Raw genomic sequence first — 25,318 nt, 5'->3', positions numbered from 1 at the left:
CTGTCTGAGCTCCTAATCGTTCATGTTTGACATGTCAGCATCACCTGATTTCATTCAACTAGATTCCATTACCACTGTTTCGTTTCTGTTCATTTTAAAACCTCTTTGTCAAGACACTACCCATTCCATTCTACTCCCCCAAACATTCCAAGTCTTCTCTCTCTCTCTCTCTCTCTCTCTCTCTCTCTCTCTCTCTCTCTCTCTCTCTCTGTGTGTGTGTGTGTGTGTGTGTGTGTGTGTGTGTGTGTGTGTGTGTGTGTGTGTGTGTGTGCCTGTCAGATGCCAAACCTCAGTTTTTTTAATTTCTTCTCCCTGAACTTCAATTCTCTTTCCCAATTTCTCCTTGATTTCCTGCACAGCTTGTTCAGTGCAGCGCTATTTACAATGAAATCTAATGACGACAGCGTGCTTCAAGGTTTGCTAACGTACAAAGAGCATGAATGGACTTTGTAACAAGTACAGGAGCACTGGAGTGCGACGACCACGGCAGCCGCTTAGTCGGACAAAACCGCACTGCCGGACACGGACTCCAACACGTTCGCGTAAAAGGACACGCTTCCGCACGGTCGCCGCTAATTGTCCGTTGTTTCGCGGCCTTAGTTCCACAACTGTACATTTCCGACCCGTGGTTATCCGGAAACCTGCGCACGATCCGGCGCCCCTTAAGCTGTCGGCACGCAGGACCACGCTTTCGAACGTCGAGTGTTGAGTGCGTCAAGTTTCTGACGTCGCAGCGCGTGGTACCCATGGTCTAGGGGTAGCGTCTTTGATTTATAATCAAAACGTCTTCGGTCCCGAGTTCGATCCCCGCCACTGCCTAAATTTTGATAAATAATCAGCATTGGCGGCCGAAGACTTCCGGCATAAGAAGTCAGCCTCATTCTGCCAACGGCCTTGTCAAAGAGGGCGGAGGAGCGGATAGAGGTTCAGGACACACTCTTGTCCTAGGGGTGGGAAATTGCCCCTAAAGGCAGAAAAATCAGCAATGATCAACGACATGAGGATGCAGAAGGCAATGGAAATCACTGCATTAAAGACACGTAACGTGTATCCACAGGACATGTGGCCTGTAATTGAAGAAGTGTCATGATGATCTCTCCATTGGCAAAAGATTCCGGAATAGTCCATTCGGATCTCCGGGAGGGGACTGCCAAGGGGGAGGTTACCATGAGAAAAAGATTGAATAATCAACGAAAGGATAACGTTCTACGACTCGGGGCGTGGAATATCAGAAGCTTGAACGTGAGAGGGAAACTAGAAAATCTGAAAAGGGAAATGCAAAGGCTCAATCTAGATATAGTAGGGGTCAGTGAAGTGAAGTGGAAGGAAGACAAGGATTTCTGGTCAGATGAGTATCGGGTAATATCAACAGCAGAAGAAAATGGTGTAACTGGTGTAGGATTCGTTATGAATAGGAAGGTAGGGCAGAGGGTGTGTTACTGTGAACAGTTCAGTGACCGGGTTGTTCTAATCAGAATCGACAGCAGACCAACACCGACAACGATAGTTCAGGTATACATGCCGACGTCGCAAGCTGAAGATGAACAGATAGAGAAAGTGTATGAGGATATTGAAAGGGTAATGCGGTATGTAAAGGGGGACGAAAATCTAATAGTCATGGGCGACTGGAATGCAGTTGTAGGGGAAGGAGTAGAAGAAAAGGTTACAGGAGAATTTGGGCTTGGGACAAGGAGTGGAAGAGGAGAAAGACTAATTGAGTTCTGTAACAAGTTTCAGCTAGTAATAGCCAATACCCAGTTCAAGAATCACAAGAGGAGGTGGTATACTTGGAAAAGGCCGAGAGATACGGGAAGATTTCAATTAGATTACATCATGGTCAGACATAGATTCGGAAATTAGATACTGGATTGTAAGGCATACCCAGGGGCAGATATAGACTCAGATCACAATATAGTAGTGATGACGAGTAGGCTGAAGTTCAAGACATTAGTCAGGAAGAATCAATACGCAAAGAAGTGGGATACGGAAGTACTAAGGAATGACGACATACGTTTGAAGTTCTCTAACGCTACAGATACAGCAATAAGGAATAGCGCAGTAGGCAGTACAGTTGAAGAGGAATGGTCATCTCTAAAAAGGGCCATCACAGAAGTTGGGAAGGAAAACATAGGTACAAAGAAGGTAGCTGCGAAGAAACCATGGGTAACAGAAGAAATACTTCGGTTGATTGGAGGAAGTACAAACATGTTCCGGGAAAATCAGGAATACAGAAATACAAGTCGCTGAGGAATGAAATAAATAGGAAGTGCAGGGAAGCTAAGACGAAATGGCTGCAGGAAAAATGTGAAGACATCGGAAAAGATATGATTGTCGGAAGGACACACTCAGCATACAGGAAAGTCAAAACAACCTTTGGTGACATTAAAAGCAACGGTGGTAACATTAAGAGTGCAACGGGAATTCCACTGTTAAATGCAGAGGAGAGAGCAGATAGGTGGAAAGAATACATTGAAAGCCTCTATGAGGGTGAAGATTTGTCTGATGTGATGGAAGAAGAAACAGGAGTCGATTTAGAAGAGATAGGGGATCCAGTATTAGAATCGGAATTTAAAAGAGCTTTGGAGGACTTACGGTCAAATAAGGCAGAAGGGATAGATAACATTCCATCAGAATTTCTAAATTCATTGGGGGAAGTGGCAACAAAACGACTATTCACGTTGGTGTGTAGAATATATGAGTCTGGCGATATACCATCTGACTTTCGGAAAAGCATCATCCGCACAATTCCGAAGACGGCAAGAGCTGACAAGTGCGAGAATTATCGCACAATCAGCTTAAAAGCTCATGCATCGAAGCTGCTTACAAGAATAATATACAGAAGAATGGAAAAGAAAATTGAGAATGCGCTAGGTAACGCTCAGTTTGGCTTTAGGAAAAGTAAAGGGACGAGAGAGGCAATTCTGACGTTACGGCTAATAATGGAAGCAAGGCTAAAGAAGAATCAAGACACCTTCATAGGATTTGTCGACCTGGAAAAAGCGTTCGACAATATAAAATGGTGCAAGCTGTTCGAGATTCTGAACAAAGTAGGGGTAAGCTATAGGGAGACACGGGTCATATACAATATGTACAACAACCAAGAGGGAATAATAAGAGTGGACGATCAAGAACAAAGTGCTCGTATTAAGAAGGGTGTAAGACATGGCTGTAGCCTTTCGCACCTACTCTTCAATCTGTACATCGAGGAAGAAATGATGGAAATAAAAGAAAGGTTCAGGAGTGGAATTAAAATACAAGGTGAAAGGATATCAATGATACGATTCGCTGATGACATTGCTATCCTGAGTGAAAGTGAAGAAGAATTAAATGATCTGCTGAACGGAATGAACAGTCTAATGAGTACACAGTATGGTTTGAGAGTAAATCGGAGAAAGACGAAGGTAATGAGAAGTAGTAGAAATGAGAACAGCGAGAAACTTAACATCAGGATTGATGGTCACGAAGTCAATGAAGTTAAGGAATTCTGCTACCTAGGCAGTAAAATAACCAATGACGGACGGAGCAAGGAGGACATCAAAAGCAGACTCGCTATGCCAAAAAAGGCATTTCTGGCCGAGAGAAGTCTACTAATATCAAATACCGGCCTTAATTTGAGGAAGAAATTTCTGAGAATGTACGTCTGGAGTACAGCAATGTATGGTAGTGAAACATGAACTGTGGGAAAACCGGAACAGAAGAGAATCGAAGCATTTGAGATGTGGTGCTATAGAAGAATGTTGAAAATTTGGTGGACTGATAAGGTAAGGAATGAGGAGGTTCTACGCAGAATCGGAGAGGAAAGGAATATGTGGAAAACACTGATAAGGAGAAGGGACAGGATGATAGGACATCTGCTAAGACATGAGGGAATGACTTCCATGGTACTAGAGGGAGCTGTAGAGGGCAAAAACTGTAGAGGAAGACAGAGATTGGAATACGTCAAGCAAATAATTGAGGACGTAGGTTGCAAGTGCTACTCTGAGATGAAGAGGTTAGCACAGGAAAGGAATTCGTGGCGGGCCGCATGAAACCAGTCAGTAGGCTGATGACAAAAAAAAAAAAGCGCGATAAGAGCACGTTGGCGTGTGTTTCCGAACGTGGAGAACGATGTCCAGCATGTGTGATGTTTCGAGCGTGCGTTTGAACGTAGGCCAGTAACATGGAAGAACGACACCTACGTCACATGAGGCTCTCTTCAGCAGTCACGAGACGCCATATTGGCTTTTAGCTGGAGCCGGTAACTGTACTTGCCATTTCTAAGTACCAGCAAATTGAGGGTCTCTCGAAAACCAGTGGTAAATTGTACGATTTTTTGCGCCGTAATAAAAGGGAGGGAGGAGGAAACTTCATATTGGTGCTTGCGTATAATGAAAGGGTGCCTGTGCCCTTACAAGGAAACGGCACATTTAGGAACCACCAACGAATTTGTTATAGTCAAATGCCGGTTAACAACATACCTACGATTAAAAATTTCAGGCGATCGTAAGATGCGACTATGGTCATTAATCAATCGTGATGTTTGAGAGTTCGAATCTCTCTGGATGTAAATTCCGTTTTACGCTCCTTAGCGTTTTCTAAAGTATCTGGTTACGGTTGCGCTGTACCGCAACTATGGTTCGGTAATTTTGATACAGTACCTAAATGAGGTAGTAAATGGTAGAATTACTGGTAGTATTGATAGAACTGGTAGAGAAAGAAAGAAATGACCATGTGTGAGAGAAACTGGGAGCAGAAGACATCTGTTTTGCACACAATTAGAGCCGCACATCGTTTCAGTGTTAGTCCAATGAGTAGTTTGCATTTTACAGCTCATAAAATTAGTTTAGCCCGCAATTTCTGCATATTTATGTGAACAAAGCAATTAATTTCGATCCAAGTAAAGTTTACAAGCGCAAACATAAAATAATCAATATAATTATTGTTATTTTGCACGCTCGACGACGTATTGAAGCGATGTTTGATGTGTTCTGCTTTGTAGTTTTTTTATTTTAATGTTTTTTAGGAAATTTTCTAACGCTCTATGATAAATCTATCTTATATTTTTACTACAGTATTCCTCTGTTCCGCGTTACATTTTTCGAATAATATCACAATTAAACATCGACAGTTTCAGTTTTCCTATAAATATTGTTTATTTTTAGGTAACAGACAGGAGGAAAAGTATGTAGAACAAAAATGTTCCGTAATCTACACAGCCATTTGTTATCTTCAATCAGTTTCTAAACAGTTCACCACTGCCGGTTTCTAGAGGGATCTATAACGAGACTGATCACATACGCAAACAAGGGGATCTAAATTAGAAGACGCCCGATAGGTATGCAACACACGTGACGTACAGGTAACGTGGTCACGCTCTTAAGTGACCAAAGCAACTAGGAGAACTACGGTGGTCTACGAAGACTTGCAACAGCCTACGGTAGTCTTACAACTCTGACACTTTCATATTAGTTTAATAGAACCATATTGTATAATATTTAGTGTTATGGAAATATAGGTGCATTCTCTCTGCGATTGGCTTTATCGACAGCTTGCAGCACTACCAACAGGAAACATTTGGTAATTATTTGAAACCCTCAGCTGCGGACTGGTGTTGTTGATACACCTCGACGCGTACAGCTAAAAATGTGTGTCCCGACCGGGACTCGAACCCGGGATCTCCTGCTTACATGGCAGACGCTCTATCCAGCTGCGCCACCGAGGACACAGATGAATAGCGAGACTGCAGGGCCTTAGCACTTGCACGCTTCCCGTGAGACCCACATTCCCAACTGTCCACAATCTACATACCTAATGTTCTTAATAGATATTTGCTCATCACTCATTACTCGCGCCAACTGAGGTCACGATTCTCGTAAGAGTTCGGGCAACCTGTGCGCATTCGCACGGATGAATGTCAGTGGCCGGTTAGCTTTTAACTATATAGGAAGATAGTAACTGTTCTCGAAAGAACAGACACCATTGATGACCGTGCAGCTTCTCTAGAATAAATGATAATTGTTTCAATTAATTATCATTTATTCTAGAGAAGCTACACGGCCATCAATGGTGTCTGTTCTTTCGAGAACAGTTACTATCTTCATATATAGGAAATTTTTTACTATCTTGTTTGAAGTTTTATTTGTAAAAATTCTGCTAGTAGGGGAATGGGAATCGACAGTGAATGATCTTATGGTTTTACTAAAACGTGAGAATGATGATGTTTGTATTATGCGGAGTACTGTTGTGAATTTGTATCACATTATTTGTAATGTAACTCTTATGAGCTAATGCCCTTATTGACTGGACATGGTACTTTCGTTTTTGCCTTTTAATACATCGTCACGGCTATAGAAGTCTTTATTTATAACATATCATCTTAGTATATATATATATATATATATATATATGTATATATATATATATATATATATATGTATATATATATATATATATATATAAGGCTCACCGGCCACTTGACTATCTTCTTCTTCTGTGCGAATGCACAAACAGTGCCCGAACTCTTACGGGAATCGGCGACGCTCCGCGAGTAATGAGTATAATGGGCGGGGGCACTACGAATGAAGTGCGGGACAATACGTGGAGAATGTGGGTTTCGCGGGAGGCGTGTCGGAGATAAATCCCTGCAGTCGCGCTATCCTCTGTGTCTTCGGTGGCTCAGATGGATAGAGCGTCTGCCACGTAAGAAGGAGATCCCGGGTTCGAGTCCCGGTCGGGGCACACATTTTCATCTGTCCCCGTTGACGTATGTCAACGCCAGTAAGCAGGTAAGGGTGTTCATTTCATTGTAAGAACATCATTAGTATACAGGCAAGGGAGGGAGTGAGCGTTTTAATGGAGCTATAGTAGGAATTTTTCACGCCCATCCATTTCATAAACAGTGTGATGTGGGAGCCAGACACAGCCGGTAACTGCCACTGGGGGGCGCTGCGGTTGTGAATGTCAGGTCGAGGCACGCGCGCCGTGCCTTCAACTCGGCACGCTCAGAAGCGCGGTCTGTGAACCGACCACATTAGGTTCTTTTTTCTGATCCCTGCACACGAACTTCGTTGCTCTAGGTGACCACCCGCGGCCCCTTCCGGAATACCGACATTTTCGCAGCTGACCGCCCGGGAAACAATACTCCCACGGAAACCGCTACATTTCGAAACGCTGAGAAACCGCCGTGCGGAGTTACAGTTAGCGTCGGACAATGGACGGGGAGGCCGGCAGGGGAGGGCGTGGCCCGGCACAGCAGGCGCCCCGCCGGAGTGTCCTTCTGCCCTGGACGGCCGGAACTGCCGGAGCCTTGAACCGGGAACCGGGAAACAAAGACTAGCGTCGACTCCTCCTTCAGCCGGAAAGAAAATAAACAAAAATAGCCGGCGGCGAAAGGACGGCCGGGCGGACGCTCCGCTCTCCGCTGGCTTTCCGCTCCAGTTCTGGAGCGGCGGCGGTGGCGGCTGTTGCAGCCGCGGGTGTCGCAATCAGCACCCGCTGCGCCGCGCCGCGCCGCGCTGTCCTGCCCGACGGACTCTCAATTCTTCGTGGCATGACGGCGACTGGCGTGAAAGTGCATTCAGCAGTGCCCCACGGCACTGTGCTAGGGCCGTCTATACAGGAGGTAGTGCATCTACACCTTCGGCGACGTGTACAGCTCCTCCTTACGACTTTTCGCGGAGAGTGTACAAGTGTCAACTCTTCTTTTTCGTTTCACAGTCGGGAATGGTTCTCTCCCGAGAACCATTCGCGACTGTGAAACGAAAAAGAAGAGTTCGTCGTCTTTTCGTGAGACATCCGTGTTGTAATACATCGATTCACTCTTCTAGGAATGTCTGGTCTTGGAATTTAAGCAGTAAAGCAGATCGTGATGCAGAACGCCCCTCTTGTCACTGGAATCGGCTGGACATCATCTCGGTGCTCTCGAGCTTACTAAACGAACCTGCCAAGAAACACCTTACCCTTCTTTCGAACTTGCGCATTCCTCGTGTCTGTCCCATCTGGTACTGTTGGCAGACTGAAAACCGCTGGTCGAACGAGGGCTTCGTAATCCAGCTACTTTGTCGGTGGACTACATTTCTCGAGAATTTTTACAACCAATCTCCGCCTGGCATCTGTTGTAGCTGTAATTACATTTATACGGTTCTTCCTCTTAAATCGTTCCGTACACTAGATACTCTCTGGAAAAAAAAAAGAAAAAGAAGAAAAACAAAAAAAGCAATGTAAAGGAATTATCCAGACGGGATGGAAAACGGTAGATGTCATGCGCACGTACAGACACACAAATGATTACAATTTCAGGAACATTGGATGATTTACTCAAAAGAAAAAGCTTCACAAACTGACGAAGTCAATAATGCGCTGGTCCACCTCTGGCCGTTACGCAAGCAGTTATTCGGCTTGGCATCGAGTTGTTGGATGTCCTCCTGAGGAATATCGTGCCAAATTCTCCAACAGCATCAAAATCCCGAGCTGGTTGCAGGTTCCTGCCCAGATTTCTCCAAACGTTCTCAGTTCGGGAGATATCAGGCGACGTTTCTGGTCAGGGTAGGATTTCTCAAGGACGAAGACAAGGAGTAGAAACTGTACCCGTGTGTGGGTGGACATCTTGCTGAAATGTAAGCCCTTGATCGCTTGCTATGAAGGGCAACAAATTGGGGCGCCGAATATTGCCGACGTACCACTCTGCCGTAATGTTGCCGCGGATCACAACCAAACGAAACCAAACGGCAGCTGGCCGCAGTGGCTGAGTGGTTCTAGGCGCTACAGTTTGGAACCGCGCGAACGCTACGGTCGCAGGTTCGAATCCTGCCTCGGGCATGGATGTGTGAGATGTCCTGAGGTTAGTTAGGTTTAAGTAGTTCTAAGTTCCAGGGGACTGATGATCTCAGAAGTTAAGTCCCATAGTGCTCAGAGCCATTTGAACCATTTTTGAACCAAATGGCACCATAGTCCATCACTCCTGGCTGTTGGGCCATCATCACTCCTGGATGTTGCGTCATGGGGCTCGTGACAGTAGTGTCTCCAACCCTGTCTGGGGCATCTACAGACACGTCTTCATTGGTCATCAGGGGTCATCTAATCAGGAATGATTACTGCTGATGATGACGACGATGACGGTGGTGGATTACTTGAGCTGAGGGGCGCTCAAGATGGTGCTCATCAGTGCCCTGACGAAAAGTCAGCGTGGCAGTCTCATGGGTGGGTTCGAAGGTTGTCCCCACATGCTGAGCAGTTTGAGGATGACACCTGACAATTCACAAAATGTCTCCACTGGAATCAGTATAGGCAAATATGGTGGGCCATTCTCCACCGAGTCTGACAGGTGCCCTGATATAAGTATATAAAACATTCTCAAAATATGCTGAAATGAAACTGGCACACCACAACCTCTCAGAGTGGTGGATCCTCCCACCAGAGGGGAAGACATGTGTTAAAGGACTGCCTATGATGCTCAGCCTGGTAAGCAGAACCTTCTTCCAGTGGTGCGGCTGACATGAAGTCAGCCATGCCTGTGTGGTCGGTTTGTGCAACCGCAATTTGTCATCTTCAACCATTCAGTCTCCCACTGACACATGATGCATCTGTTAGAAAATGAGATGACAGCATGCAACGGGATGGAAAAATTGATAGACAACACCATCCCGACATGCTTCCTTCGCTGCTTGGCCTTTTACAGATGCCAAACATGAAGGATTAGGAGTTCAGACAGGAAGAGATTGGAAAGTTTTTACATGTGGTGCTACAGAAGTCTGCTGAAGATCAGATTGGTAGATTACTTAACTAATGAGGAGGTACTGAATAGAACTGCGGTGACATACCCAGACTAGAAGAAGGGATCGGTTGATAGGACACACTGAGGCATCAAGGAATCACTGGAGGGAAATGAGGAGGGGGTAAACATGTAGAGGAAGAGCAAGAGATGAATTGAGTAAGCAGATTCAGAAGGATGTGGTCTGCAGCAGTTACTCGGAGATGAGGCGGCTCCCACAGGATAGAGTAGTGTAGAGAGCTGCATCAAACCAGTCTTCGGAATGAACACCACGGCACATACAGATATTGGAGTTCTGCTTCAGAAGAAAACACTTAGGTCCATTTCCAGTGAATCAACACACTTTCTTTTGAAATTTTTCATAATTATAGATAAGCAAGAGCGATCCTGCTACGAAGAAAATATAATAGCTGAAGTCGCAGCACACAATAGTATTTATTTCTATGGTTATATGAATGCGTGAAAGATACGACACCACGCATTTATGTCACTGATTCGGTTTGACGCGCACTGAATCCACCACGTTCAGTGTCGATGCGCGATTACGTTCGACCTCCAGGGGAAATCTCAAAGTAGCAAGCATGGAAGACACGGATTGAAACTGGGGATATGTGACGACGGTAGGTGGGAGTGTGGGTCGGCCAGAGACAGTACCGAGATAGACCGCGCATACGCGATTAGCACGGTGTCCAGGCGGCGCAGTGGCTAACGCACCCGCCTAACCAGCAGGGTATCACGGGGTTTGGAATCCCGGCCTTGCACTCATTTCCACTCGTCGCCTCTGATTCCACGTAAAGTCGCGATGCAGCTGATATCATTAATTCCTTTCCTTTCCTTTCCTTTCCCCCACTCCCCGTTCAATTTACACAATACTATTTATTATTGAAGACCAGTTTCAGTAGCTAAGACTGTCCTCCAGAATGAAATTTTCACTCTGCAGCGGAGTGTGCGCTGACGTGAAACTTCGTGGCAGATTAAAACTGTGTGCCGGACCGAGACTCGAATTCGGGACCTTTACCTTTCGAGAGAAAGTCCTCTACCGACTGAGCTACCCAAGCACGATTCACGACCCGCCCCCAGAGCTTTAATTCCGCGAGTGCCTTTACTTTCCAAACTCCACAGAAGTTCTCCTGCAGACCTTGCACAACTAGCACTCCTGGAAGAAAGGATTCATTCTGGAAACATCCCCCCAGGCTGTGGCTAAGCCATGTCTCCGCAATATCCTTTCTTCCAGGAGTGCTAGTTCTGCAAGGTTCGCAGGAGAGCTTCTGTAAAGTTTGGGAGGTAGGAGACGAGATAATGGCGGAAGTAAAGCTGCGAGGACGGGTCGTGAGACGTGCTTGGGTAGCTCAGATGGTAGAACACTTGCCCGCGAAAGGCAAAATCCGGAGTTCGAGTCTCGGTCCGGCACACAGTTTTAATCTGCCAGGAAGTTTCAGCAACCAATATGTCAAAAAAATCATCCGTCCGTCCGAGTTGGCAGATGGACCCGCACAGGGAAGTGGTCCCTAGAATATAAATCTGTAGCCACTTCCCACTGAATCGATTCTGCAATAGCTGGGGAGAAAAAACAATGGCCAGTGGCTGAAAAGACCCTGAAGCTGTGAAAAAGTGTGTCATATGACCCGAGTCCAGAAGGCAGATATTTTCAGAGTGGACGAGTCGCTCGTGATTCGACCCTAGGAGCAAGTGATAGCCGATTCCCACAGCACATTATGTGCACTGGTCCCCCACAACGAAGAATGGGGGTGCGTTTGCATCCAAAGGATCATAAGGTGAATGATACAAAGAACACAATGTGGTATTAAAGGGTGCTAGGGCTTTCACAGCAATTGCTTGTATGGCCACGTTACGAGGGTCATGAGAGTGGCCTCTGTCAGCAATGAAAACAGCCACTCCACCTTTAGTTGTGTGTCCAGTAATACCATTGTTCCTGTAGGGGTGGTAACGCCTTAATGCAAGTGTGTCTGACTTTAAAATGAATTTCTTGCAAGCAGATGCGGAATGGTTTCACCATGAACTGTAATTCTGCCAATGTAGACAATATACATTTAAATTCCATAGAAACACTGAAGTCCCTCTGAGAGGCATTGATTAACAATGGTGAGTCTTGTGTTTGTCCCTCAGAGACTGTGATTTGCCTGGGAGGTCAGGGAGAACGTTAGCTGGTGCCTGACTCTCCGGTTCCTCCAATTGGAAACCCGTATCTTCAAGAGTGAAGTCCCCAACTGAAGGGGAGTGAGCTCACCGACCCGATGGTTTAACAGCCACTTTCTTCGACTTTTAACCGCTCTTTGAAGGACTTCTTCTTTACTTATGGGAGGAGTTAGTTGCTTGGGGTTGAGGAAACGGTTTAGTAGGCTTCAAATGGTGGGCAACGGTATGTGATTAGGTTGAAAGCCCATCCCTAATGGCTTCTGAATGACTTCTGGTTCAAGTGTAGAGTTTTGCGCAAGGGTACACTGACAAACTGACTAGTGCATGTGCACATACTCGAATCTGTGGTCTGACTTTGTGTGGGGACATCATGCTTGGCGATTGGCTTTTTAAGCGCCAATGCAAAAGAAGTAGCAAAAACCGAAGACTGCATAGCTTTGAAACCTTTTTTAGCTTCACTATACGATATGCGTCTTGTGACTCAACTTCTGATGTTTACTTTCCTCGTTGTAAACCTCACACTTTCTACTCCATGCTAGGTGATCCCCAAAACAGTTTATAAATTAGGGATCAAGTGTACAAATATTGCCTGATTTGTGAGCTGAGTCTCCACAATTTCCACATGTAGCCCTCCCACTACATCGCATAGTGGTATGGCCACATATTTGACACCTGAAGCACTGGGTCAGGAACAAATGCGCGAACCTGAAGATGTATCTGCATCTACATGACTACTCTGCAATTCACATTTAAGTGCTTGGCAGAGGGTTCGTCGAACCACAATCATACTATCTATCTACCATTCCACTCCCGAACAGCGCGCGGGAAAAACGAACACATCAACCTTTCTGTTCGAGCTCTGATTTATTTTATTTTGATGATCATTCCTACCTATGTAGGTTGGGCTCAACAAAACATTTTCGCATTCGGAAGAGAACGTTGGTGACTGAAATTTCGTAAATAGATCTCGCCGCGACGAAAAACGTCTTTGCTTTAATGACTTCCATCCCAACTCGCGTATCCTATCTGCCACACTCTCTCCCCTACTACGTGATAATACAAAACGAGCTGCCCTTTTTTGCACCCTTTCGATGTCCTCCGTCAATCCCACCTGGTAAGGATCCCACACCGCGCAGCAATATTCTAACAGAGGACGAACGAGTGTAGTGTAAGCTGTCTCTTTAGTGGACTTGTTGCATCTTCTAAGTGTCCTGCCAATGAAACGCAACCTTTGGCTCGCCTTCCCCACAATATTATCTATGTGGTCTTTCCAACTGAAGTTGGTCGTAATTTTAACACCCAGGTACTTAGTTGAACTGACAGCCTTGAGAATTGTACTATTTATCGAGTAATCGAATTCCAACGGATTTCTTTTGGAATATGTGGATCACCTCACACTTTTCGTTATTTAGAGTCAACTGCCACCTGCCACACCATACAGCAATCTTTTCTAAATCGCTTTGCAACTGATACTGGTCTTCGGATGACCTTACTAGACGGTAAATTACAGCGTCATCTGTGAACAACCTAAGAGAAATGCTCAGATTGTCACCCAGGTCATTTATATAGATCAGGAACAGCAGAGATCCCAGGACGCTTCCCTGGGGAACACCTGATATCACTTCAGTTTTACTCGATGTTTTGCCGTCTATTACTACGAACTGCGACCTTCCTGACAGGAAATCACGAATCCAGTCGCACAACTGAGACGATACTCCATAGGCCCGCAGCTTGATTAGAAGTCGCTTGTGAGGAACGGTGTCAAAAGCTTTTCGGAAATCTAGAAATACGGAATCAACTTGAGATCCCCTGTCGATAGCGGCCATTACTTCGTGCGAATAAAGAGCTAGCTGCGTTGCAGAAGAACGATGTTTTCTGAAACCAAGCTGATTACGTATCAATAGATCGTTCCCTTCGAGGTGATTCATAATGTTTGAATACAGTATATGCTCCAAACCCCTACTGCAAACCGACGTCAATGATATAGGTCTGTAGTTCGATGGATTACTCCCACTACCCTTCTTAAACACTGGTGCGACCTGCGCAATTTTCCAATCTGTGGGTACAGATCTATCGGTGAGCGAGCTGTTGTATATGAGTGCTAAGTAGGGAGCTATTGTATCAGCGTAATCTGAAAGGAACCTAATCGGTATACAATCTGGACCTGAAGACTTGCCCGTATCAAGCGATTTGAGTTGCTTCGCAACCCCTAAGGTATCTACTTCTAAGAAACTCATGCTAGCAGTTGTTCGTGTTTAAAATTCTGGAATATTCCATTCATCTTCCCTGGTGAAGGAATTTCGGAAAACTGCGTTCAATAACCCCGCTTTAGCGGCACAGTCGTCGGTAACAGTACCATCAGCACTGCACAGCGAAGGTATTGACTGCGTCTTGCCACTTGTGTACTTTACATACGACCAGAATTTCTTCGGATTTTCTACCAAATTTCGAGACAATGTTTCGTTGTGGAACCTATTAAAGGCATCTCGCATTGAAGTCCGTGCCAAATTTCGCGCGTCTGTAAATTTTAGCCAATCTTCGGGATTTCGCGTTCTTCTGAACTTCGCATGCTTTTTCCGTTGCCTCTGCAACAGAGTTCGGACCTGTTTTGTGTACCACGGGAGATCAGTTCCATCTCTTACCAATGTATGAGGTATGAATCTCTCAATTGCTGTTGCTACTATATCTTTGAATTTGAGCCACATCTCGTCTACATTTGCATAGTCAGTTCGGAAGGAATGGAGATTGTCTCTTAGGAAGGCTTCTAGTGACACTTTATCCGCTTTTTTAAATAAAATTATTTTGCGTTTGTTTCTGGTGGATTTGGAAGAAACGGTATTGAGCCTAGCTACAATGACCTTGTGATCACTAATCCCTGTATCAGTCATGATGCTCTCTATCAGCTGGATTGTTTGTGGCTAAGAGGTCAAGTGTGTTTTCGCAACCATTTACAATTCGCGTGGGTTCGTGGACTAACTGCTCGAAATAATTTTATGAGAAAGGATTTAGGACAATCTCTGAAGATGTTTTCTGCCTACCGCCGGTTTTGAACAAGTATTTTTGCCAACATATCGAGGGAAGGTTGAAGTCCCCGCCAATTATAACCGTATGAGTGGGGTATTTATTTGTTACGAGACTCAAATTTTCTCTGAACTGTTCCGCAACTATATCATCGGAGTCTGGGGGTCGGTAGAAGGAGCCAATTATTAACTTAGTTCGGCTGTTAAGTATAACCTCCACCCATACCAATTCGCACGGAGTATCTACTTCGACTTCACTACAAGATAAACCACTACTGACAGACACAAACACTCCACCACCGATTCTGCCTAATCTATCTTTCCTGAACACCGTCTGAGACTTCGTAAAAATTTCTGCAGAACTTATTTCAGGCTTTAGCCAGCTTTCTGTACTTGCCTGCAAGTATTTGTTCACGTAATTCTGGTTGTTAAACGTGAGAATAAATGTTGCAGATTTTTCCCATGTGCTATTGACTTTCCTCATACAGTTCTGCACTTCCGCTATGGCTATATTTTTCCATCCTTCATGTAACTCCACAGGGTCCATCTCCATTGCATCAGAACAGGTAACCATGCCTTTACAGGAGTTCGGGTGTTAAGCAACTCAGTCTTGACTGGGTAGTCAGATTAGGCCTGGCATCCCAGAAGATTAAATAAATGGTTTGAATTAGCAGTTTCAACTAGAAGTGTTCCATTACGAGGTTGTTTCACACTTTATGGACCCAGCAATACCCTCCAATGCCTTGTGAATATAGGAAGGGGAGACCTTCTCAAAGGTTCCCCCTGTTCTCTTTATTACGATGGCACACTAACGCCCTGTTACCACGAGTCTGGTACTTCTCGGGAGCATTAACCAGATGAGCTCTCTTCGATGAATGGATGTATGTACTGCCTGACAGTACAGCTGACCGTCCAGTAGCTGTTTGATGAGACCGTTCCATAGAGATCTCACTGGACGCCAGGGAAACAAATGGAGACCCATGCAGAGCCCTGAATGCTGCAGAAAGCCTTATACAACTGGGGGCGGCCAGTGGCCCAGAGGTTGCCCACTGGAGACTATTTTATCTCAACAGCCTTTCAACCCCCTCCCCCCAAGCATGTAGCAGACTGAGGTTGAGGGTTTTCTTTATAGAGGTGTGGACGTTCCTCGCGATCCAGGCGGTGAAGCCAAGGTCCCCATTCTCCGAAACACGCAATGTTCCACTTCCCCACAGCACGGAGGTCGCTGGATCATGCCTGGAGCTTAAAGAAACAGAGGACTGGCGGCGCTCACCAGACCCCAGCTCGGGAACCCGTGCCCACGAACGAATGATGAGTCCCTGTGGGGACATCATTTAAGACGGTTCCTCCCCAGTCAACGATATTCCAGGTCAACTGTGCACGACAACAGTGCAAACAGGCTTGTTGGTCTACAGATGTCAGTGGAAGCCCCTTTTCTGTGAGCTTCCTATTAATTAGTCCTTGTGGCCACTGTAGCACCAGTTTCATATTGGATCAATGATAATGCTGAATATGGGGCTCCGAGTGCCTCTGACTGCTGCTCAATCGTCTACTTCTGTCTAGGTCGACCGCATTCTAGTTGATACTGTGTTCGACCGTGGTTCGCCCATTTCTGCTAATATCATCGAATAGCAGCATCGCTCCTGTTCAAATGTGGAGCGAATCGCCGATATTTGAAAAAAGATACTGCCAACACACACTGAACCTTTGACCATGACGTTAGCTGAAAAGTGCCAAATCGAACTGGCGTTGCTCGTGCTACGCACCAAACACATGAAATTATATATATATATATATATATATAAAAGAATGAAATTAAAGCTGAGAATCTGTTAATCATCAGTTTGGCATCAAGGAACGTAGAGCATCAGAGAGGCAGTTCTGATGCGCTTGATAATGGAAGCAGCACTTGAGACACTTTGTTTTGACGACCTTCTACAAAGTGAAATGATGCAAGATATTCAAAATTCTCCGGAAAATAGGCGTAATGTATACGGAAATCCGGGTAATGTACAACGTGCACAAGAATCGAGAGGGGGGAAATAAGACCATCAAGAACGCAGGTGTTTAGATCAGAAATGGTGTCTAGGGTAGCACTGCTAGTTTTCAGTTCACGTATCGAAGAAGCGATGACTGAAAGAGCAGAATGTTTAACGACTGGGATTAAAATTCAGGATGAGAGGATACCAGCGATAAGATCCGCTCATGACGTTAGTATTCTCAGTGAATGTGAAGAAGGATTACAGGATCCGATGAATGGAATTGACAGTCTAATGAATACAGAATATGGACTGAGAGCATACAGAGGAAATATGATAGTGACGAGAAGTAGCAGAAGTGAGAAACGTACCAAAATAGGGGACACCACGGAAATAGGGGACATCACGGAGTACTCTGAGAGAAACAATTCTTCTAGCTTCGAAGGCAAATGACACCCGGCGTACAAAGAAACGAGGATGTAAAAATGAGACTAGTGCTCCGAAGAGGATGTACCATGCCTAAAGTAGTCTGCTAGTATCAAAAATCTGAGGAAGAGATTTCTGAGAATGAAGTTTGGAGCACAGCATTGTGTGGTAGTTAAACATGGACTGTGGGAAAAGCGGAACAGAAGAGAATCGAAGTATTTGAGATGTGGTGCTACAGGTCGATGTTCAGTATTAGGCGGACTGATAAGGTAGGGAATGAGGTTCTCCGCAGACTCGGAAAGGAATATACAGGAAACGTGGACTAGAACAAGGGAGAAGACGATACATCTGTTATAGCATCGCAGAATAACTCTCATGGTACTAGAGGCCGCTGTAGAGGACAAATACTATGGGGGAAGGCAGAGATTCGAATATGTAGTGCAAATAATTAGCAGATTTTTAAAGATTAAGATACTGCGTAATGCAAGCATACATCCACAAACGTTTTTACATTCTAATGATTTATTATGCCACGATCGCTAAAAAAAGTAACATTCACATTGCATGAACCAAGCTGCCACCTTCATATGTAATTAATCCACCAAAAAGCATCGTCATCAAACAACAAGTATAATGAAGTGTAAAATACGTCAATGAGAATACATCACATCGTGACGTCGTAAAGAAAAAAAGTGCCAGTAGGACTCGCGTACTGAGGATAACGTGCAAACTTACTTTATTTTTATATAAAATCACATCTGAAGATATACATGGGGATTTTTTCCACCGTGTACAAACTCTAGGGATTGATCGATGAGAGGACACAGAACAAAAAAGGTATAACGAACTTATGTCCGGAAATGCATGGTTTTCTTGCTAGAGACCAGTTATTCAGTCATACTTTGTAACAGAGACTGCGCTGTACCATGCAACCACAGTTACAGTATTTGTTGAAAATGGTTTCCATACGCCTCAACGCACCTGTGTACGAGCCGAAGCATGTTCTGTGTCACACGCTCACATCATCCGGGCTGCATGCGAACAGAGCCAAAGGCAGCATGAATAAGCTGATCCAGTGTCTTTACATCTGGAATGGGTTCTGCGTACACGATACTTTTGACATAGCCTCATAACCAGAAATCGCACGGACTGAAATCCGGTGAACTAGCAGGCCACGCAACTGGACCTCCTCGTCCGATCCGTCGACCAGGGAAGACACGATTGAGATGCGTCCGAACGTCAACGGCGAAGAGGGCTGGAGCACCATCATATAGCAGTCATATAGCCGTTAGAATCATAATGGAACTTCTTCCAGAATGGAAGGCAAATACATCGGGAAGAAAAGTCGATAGTTCCGGCCTGTTATACGACGTGGAAGGAAGACTGGTCCCAAAATACGGTCGCCAATTATCCCGGCCCACACATTCCGGATTCACCGATGCTGATGATTTATGATTCACTGTCACCATGCCATGGAGGCTCTACATTCCATCCCACATATGACTTATGAAAGTTGATGATACCATTCTGCGTGAAGGGGGCCTCATCTGCGAATAGGCTGCCTGGCGAAGAAACCAGTCACAAAACTGATCCCTATGTGGAAAGTCTGTCGTTAGTAAGTTCGTCACGCACGCGCGCACACACACACACACACACACACACACACACACACACACACACACAGTAGTAGCAATTGTCACGGAGACTGTTCCATCCACAGTGTTAACCACATTTCCCTCCAAGTATGGTGTCCGAACATTTCGGGTACCTCCGTCATGATTCTTTCTTCCTGAAACGACCCAGACTCAGACAAACGGCGAAACACTGTCGCAAACGTTGAATGCTGTGGTCGTTGTCGGCGGAGACAGGTCTCCTGATACAACCTTGCTGCCCACCGCCCGTTGCCATTTGCCGTTTCGTAAGCAAACACCATGCCGACAAGCTCTCAATTCGGATACGGAACCATTGTGTACTACGCTGTATCACATCCCGTACAGTCTGAGTCAGCAAAAGAACTGAATCTGGCGGAACACTGCCAGTTACTATGGCAGGAGAGGGCGCTAGGGCATGGGGTATGAGAAACAGTAACACCCTCTAGGAGGAAACCATGCATACTGCAACTGTGGCTGCACGGTACAGCGCGTATCAGACCGCAGTCTCTGAAACAAAGTACGGTTGAATAAATAGTATGGAAACCATGGATTTCCGGATATAAGATCATTAACCTTTTTTGTTCTCTACGCGCTGAACGATGAATGTCTAAAGTCTGTACAATGTCGAAAAAAATCACGCTGTATATATGGAATCGAGAATCTGAACGACTTTCCCTGGTTTTTGAGATATATATATATACAGGCAAGAAGTCGAACTCGGGAATTCCAAGACCGTATCAAAATCTCTATAGGCTAGAGCGAACATACAAAAAGAAGCGATCAGGGGACTTCCGTTTACATATGTAGATGAAGATTTAATGTTGTTGTTGTGGTCTTCAGTCTTGAGACTGGTTTGATGCAGCTCTCCATGCTACTCTATCCTGTGCAAGCTTCTTCGTCTCCCAGTACCTACTGCAACCTACATCTTTCTGAATCTGCTTAGTGTATTCATCTCTTGGGCTCCCTCTACGATTTTTACCCTCCACGCTGGCCTCCAGTGCTAGATTTGCGATCCGTTGATGCCTTAGAACATGTCCTACTAACCGATCTCTTCTTCTTGTCAAGTTGTGCCACAAACTCCTCTTCTCCCCAATTCTGTTCAATACCTCCTCGTCAGTTACGTGATCTACCCATCTAATCTTCAGCATTCTTCTGTAGCACCACATTTCGAAAACTTCTATTCTCTTCTTGTCCAAACTATTTATCATCCATGTTTCACTTCCACACAAATCCATACAAATACTTTCAGAAACGACTTCCTGACACTTTAAACTATACTCGATGTTAACAAATTTCTCTTCTTCAAAAACGCTTTCCTTGCCATTGCCAATCTACATTTGATATCCTCTCTACTTCGACCATCGCCAGTTACTTTGCTCCCCAAATAACAAAACTCCTTTACTACTTTAAGTGTCTCATTTTCTAATCTAATTCCCTCAGCATCACCCGACTTAATTCGACTACATTCCATTATCTTCGTTTTGCTTTTGTTGATGTTCATCTTACATCCTCCTTTCAAGACACTGTCCATTCCGTTCAACTGCTCTTCCAAGTGCTTTGCTGTCTGACAGAATTACAATGTCATCGGCGAACCTCAAAGTTTTTATTTCTTCTCCGTGGATTTTAATACCTACTCCGAATTTTTCTCTTGTTTCCTTTACTGCTTGCTCAATATACAGATTAAATAACATCGGGGATAGGCTACAACCCTGTCTCACTCCCTTCCCAACCACTTCTTTCCCTTTCATACCCCTCGACTCTTATAACTGCCATCTGGTTTCTGTACAAATTGTAAATAGCCTTTCGCTCCCTGTATTTTACCCCTGCCACCTTCAGAATTTTTTTATTTACTGACTAAAACATGATACAACCTATGTTTTAAGTTTGCATGCAGTAATGTTGGTCAATCATGTTTCTGACGGAAGATGAACACAATGAGTGTTGAAATGGCAAGAAGTTATTTATATGATGTAATTACAGTTTACCAAGTTTCAGATTTTTTACTTGTACTGTGTAAAGTTGCTTCTTGCCAAATTTCATGGTTGTACGTCAACGAGAGATCCCCTATAGGTTTTGACGAGCAAGTTCACGAGTATCAAAATATGTCACATAAATGGCCGTAACTTTTGACTGAATTGACTCAGCTTATATTCTGTACACCGTCAACGGACCATTGCTTTTAGGATGTGACATCAATTGGAATTTGATATGTCTTCATTTTCTTGAGAAAAAAAGGGAGAGGCAGATGGATAAAAACTGTTAAAAATATCCTTTTCATGTGATATAATTACAAATTTTTGGGGGAACTGTGCGTCTCTGCAAATTTCACGGTACTAGGTTAACAGGATGTACCCTACAGGCTTTCATGAGTGAGTTTGGGAGTATTATACGACGTGCATGGCCGTCACTTTTGATTAGATTGAGTCAGATGGTTAAAACTTTTACACTGCCAAGAGATAACAGACGTTACTATGTGAGGTAAATCTGAACTTGACACACCTACCAGTTCCCGAGAAAGGAGGTTTTTAACAGACAGACGAACAAAGCGATGATATAAGGAATCCGTTTCTACAGATTGAGACAGGGAACCATAGGAAAGACTGAAGTGTCGCCTTATGCTACTTGTATATTTATTAATGGGGAGAGGTGCAAGGAAAATGAGGAGATGGGAAACATTGATAGGCGAAGGGGGGGGGGGGGGGGGCGGTTAACAGCGCTCTCTGTGTCTAGTAATGATGAGTTTTCCATATTTTCTAAAACTTGTTTAAAGCTGTGTAGCTTCCAATATGTGTGTTCTTGCCAGTGCTTGTAAGATATCAATTTCAAAAATTGTTTACAACGATCATTAATTAGAGGACGCTGGGTTGAAGTACTGCTCTGAGACGGCGAGCGAGGCTGGCGCACGGGACACGAACTCGTGGCTGGCCGCATCATCAGACGGTTCAGAAGAGTGACGTAAAACACACAAATGTAAGCAATGGATGCAGAAATATGCCACAGTGTCCTACGTATCATTTTAGTGAACAATTGTGGGGATACAATAGCACTGCGTTTGAGGTCATCTTAACTTTTGCCTGTGGCTGGAAATCGAAGTGTCGCTAACAGCCTCTCCTCGCAGCTTACACCCTCTCTCACGTCTGCATTCTTTTTAGTTGAGAATTGTTTGACGATGTTCAGCATGCCTGACTCATCCATTCATAGATAATTACAGAAATCGCCGGCTCCCGGCTGCTTAAGTAACAGAAAGTGGGTGACATTTCCTTGCATTAGCCACCTCTTAGCACAAGACTTTCTCTCGGATATTTTGTGGCCTTGTTACTTTCGAAACAGTCAAACAGCTATGAAACTTCCTGGCAGATTAAAACTGTGTGCCCGACCAAGACTCGAACTCGGGACCTTTGCCTTTCGCGGGCAAGTGCTCTACCATCAGAGCTACCGAAGCACGACTCGCGCCCGGTCCTCACAGCTTTACTTCTGCCAGTATCTGATGGTAGAACACTTGCCCGCGAAAGGCAAAGGTCCCGAGTTCGAGTCTCGGTCGGGCACACAGTTTTAATCTGCCAGGAAGTTTCATATCAGCGCACACTCCGCTGCAGAGTGAAAATCTCATTCTGGAGTCAAACAGCTGTTTTTGTTGTGTACAAAACGAACCGTAATCTTTGTGAGTTAACGAGCATTGCGCTCTCATTTAAATATATGGTCGAAAGGGTCAGCCTACAGGAATTGTGAAACGAACCCTGTCGACCAGAACTGCGTGCAACGAAGGGCACAAATTCTCCACGAGATGGGGAAACTCACAGGCGTCTATTGTCTATTGAGGCCTTAGCGCTGTAGTGTGCGAGTGAGACAGACGAGAACCTACGTCATAGGAAAACCCAATACAAGCCGTTTGTGGGCAAGGAGACGTAGCAGTGTTAAATATGACGGACCTACGATCGTCCAAAAAGGGAAACATTTATGAAAACTACTTAATTCTGTAGTAGTGCGGGGAAGCAAGCCACAGCAATTTTAATTTGCCATCCTCCATAAATTTTCATGGTCATCCCAATAAAACTTGGGTATTGATCACATCTATAATAGTTTTGGATTTACTGTTAAAGTGAAATTAACAAGTTTTGTAACAAAGACCGGAATGCTAAAATCTGAACGCATTGGTCGATCTTAACTGTCGATATTTCATATAGAAGCGCATCATTAAAATGACAAACGTTCTAATTATCAACTCTGTAACTTTACTTGTTTAAAAGATATACTGAATGTAATTTACCAGCATTATCAGTTAAGCATCAGATCATCATTTGGTTCACACAAAACACATTGAACGATGACAGCATGACACCTTATTGAATTATTAGGTAATAGAATATTTGTTGCAAAGTTTGGTGCACAATAGCTACTTTTGATCTTTGTTTATTTATCAGAAAGCACATTGGTGCGAGGCTACTGGCCGTGGCATTGGTTTTATGTAAATAAATGTAACGCGTATTATGTAATTGATATTATTGTTACTTTTTTTAGAAAGTGACAGTGGCCAAGCTTTGGTTATTTAAATATGTTAAAATGTAAAGTAATGTAGAATAAGCTGTAGCCAATCGGATGGGCGGCTTCAGGAGAGGGAACTGCACTGGTCAGTTGAGCGAGGACATTCGGCGCTCGGGAAGCGCGGCCGGGAACGGGCAGAGGAGACTGCTGGGGCAGACGCGAGACACCGAAGTGAACAGTTCGGCAGGAGACGCGAAAGCGGACGGTCGGTATTTAGGCAGCTAGGAAGTGAAACGACTTAGAAAATTTCGCGTTGTGTGGTACCGCGGGACTTGGTCTCTGAGCGGTGAGCAGCTGCGCGCCTGGTGTGATAACTTATATTTCGCGATGAGGTTGTGAATGATCGAACTGTGCCAAATGGATATGCGCTACAGTGTAACAGTAACTTTAAATACGACCACTTTCATTATTAGTTTGCTTTCTGGATAAACATTATTCTAACGAAATCTTAACTGTATGGCCTACATCAATTATGGGTCGTTCATTTACTTCCCGATATTATTATTTCTGTTATTATAGGCTATGTTAACTTTCTATTTCGCAAACTTCCCATCAGACAGACAATTTAACCAAAGGGTTACAAGTGTCTAATTTAGGGGGTGTAATGCGACACGTGCGGTTCAGCCCCTAGACGAGTTTGAGCCAAGACATTTCGACGAAGAGGAACAGCATGTGAGCCCGAACATCTTTAGGATATTAGCTCGCATCTCGTAGAATATAAACTTAATGGACTTACGATGAATTTCAATACCGGCGCGGCGCTATAGTCGCTCAGTGCAGCCAGTAGGGAAGTGTGTATGTAGGCTATTTCACCGATCTCAGCGGCTGTGCAAACAGTATGTGAGGCACTAGTTGCAGAGTACACGGGACAACGAACGACCCCGCAGGCACTACAAGTGAGGCCGACGACATTAGTAGTAGTAATAGGTCAAGCGACAGCGAATCCTTTTGCACCAAGAACACCAACGAACTATTTGATCAAATTAAAAATCTTTATGTAGCTCATGACACGGTACTACCTGCGTCTGACGTTAAATATTTATGGACAACAAATTGTATACAAATGTACCGATTACAGAAACCATTCCACTAATTAAAAATAAATTACTGAAATAATAAAAAAGCCAACTTAAGTGAAATTTGAGGACTTGTAGGGTTTCTGGAGTTTACACACCCCTTTATTTTTGACGTGTTTAATAACAGTACATACTAAGCAGGTTGCGGATCTCTCTGTGGGTAACACACTGGCTGACACTGTTGTAGACATCTTTCTGAACTACGCATTTTTTACTCTAAGGCATCTTCATTGGGATCTACAGTTTTGAAATTTTCAGATTATCGAACAGTTCACGTCGCGTTTTTTATGTAAATAATTCCTTACAATTTGTTGGAATCTGGTCTGAATGTCGCACTGCCACTTCATTTCCGAAGCAAAAGCACAATTTTATACTCCGAATTTATTCTTTCACACTGTTCACCATGTTTCTCCTCCTTTGTGGTGCACTATTACTGTCACTTGTTATAGCTGTTTGTTCGAAAACTGTGCTTTGGGGTCGTGGTTTGAGTTGTTGAATATAAACATAATAGCTGTTAGAGACTGGTTGAATGCTTTTATCAACTGTTCTGTGGAGGGGTTCATGAATAGGTGAGTGAAAAGGTGTTCGGTGGAGGTGGTGGTATCATCATCATCCTCTTTTGGAGTGGTGTTGTATTACGCCTATTATTGTGGACAATGAATTGTTTGGCACGTGTATTTCATGTTTCAAGAGGGTTTTATTTTCTGTATGTCGTAAT

The sequence above is a fragment of the Schistocerca serialis genome, chromosome 12 (genome assembly GCF_023864345.2).
Source record: "Schistocerca serialis cubense isolate TAMUIC-IGC-003099 chromosome 12, iqSchSeri2.2, whole genome shotgun sequence".
NCBI lineage: Eukaryota > Metazoa > Arthropoda > Insecta > Orthoptera > Acrididae > Schistocerca > Schistocerca serialis.
The sequence above is the reverse complement of the archived record's forward strand: the minus strand, read 5'-3'. Positions refer to the sequence as shown.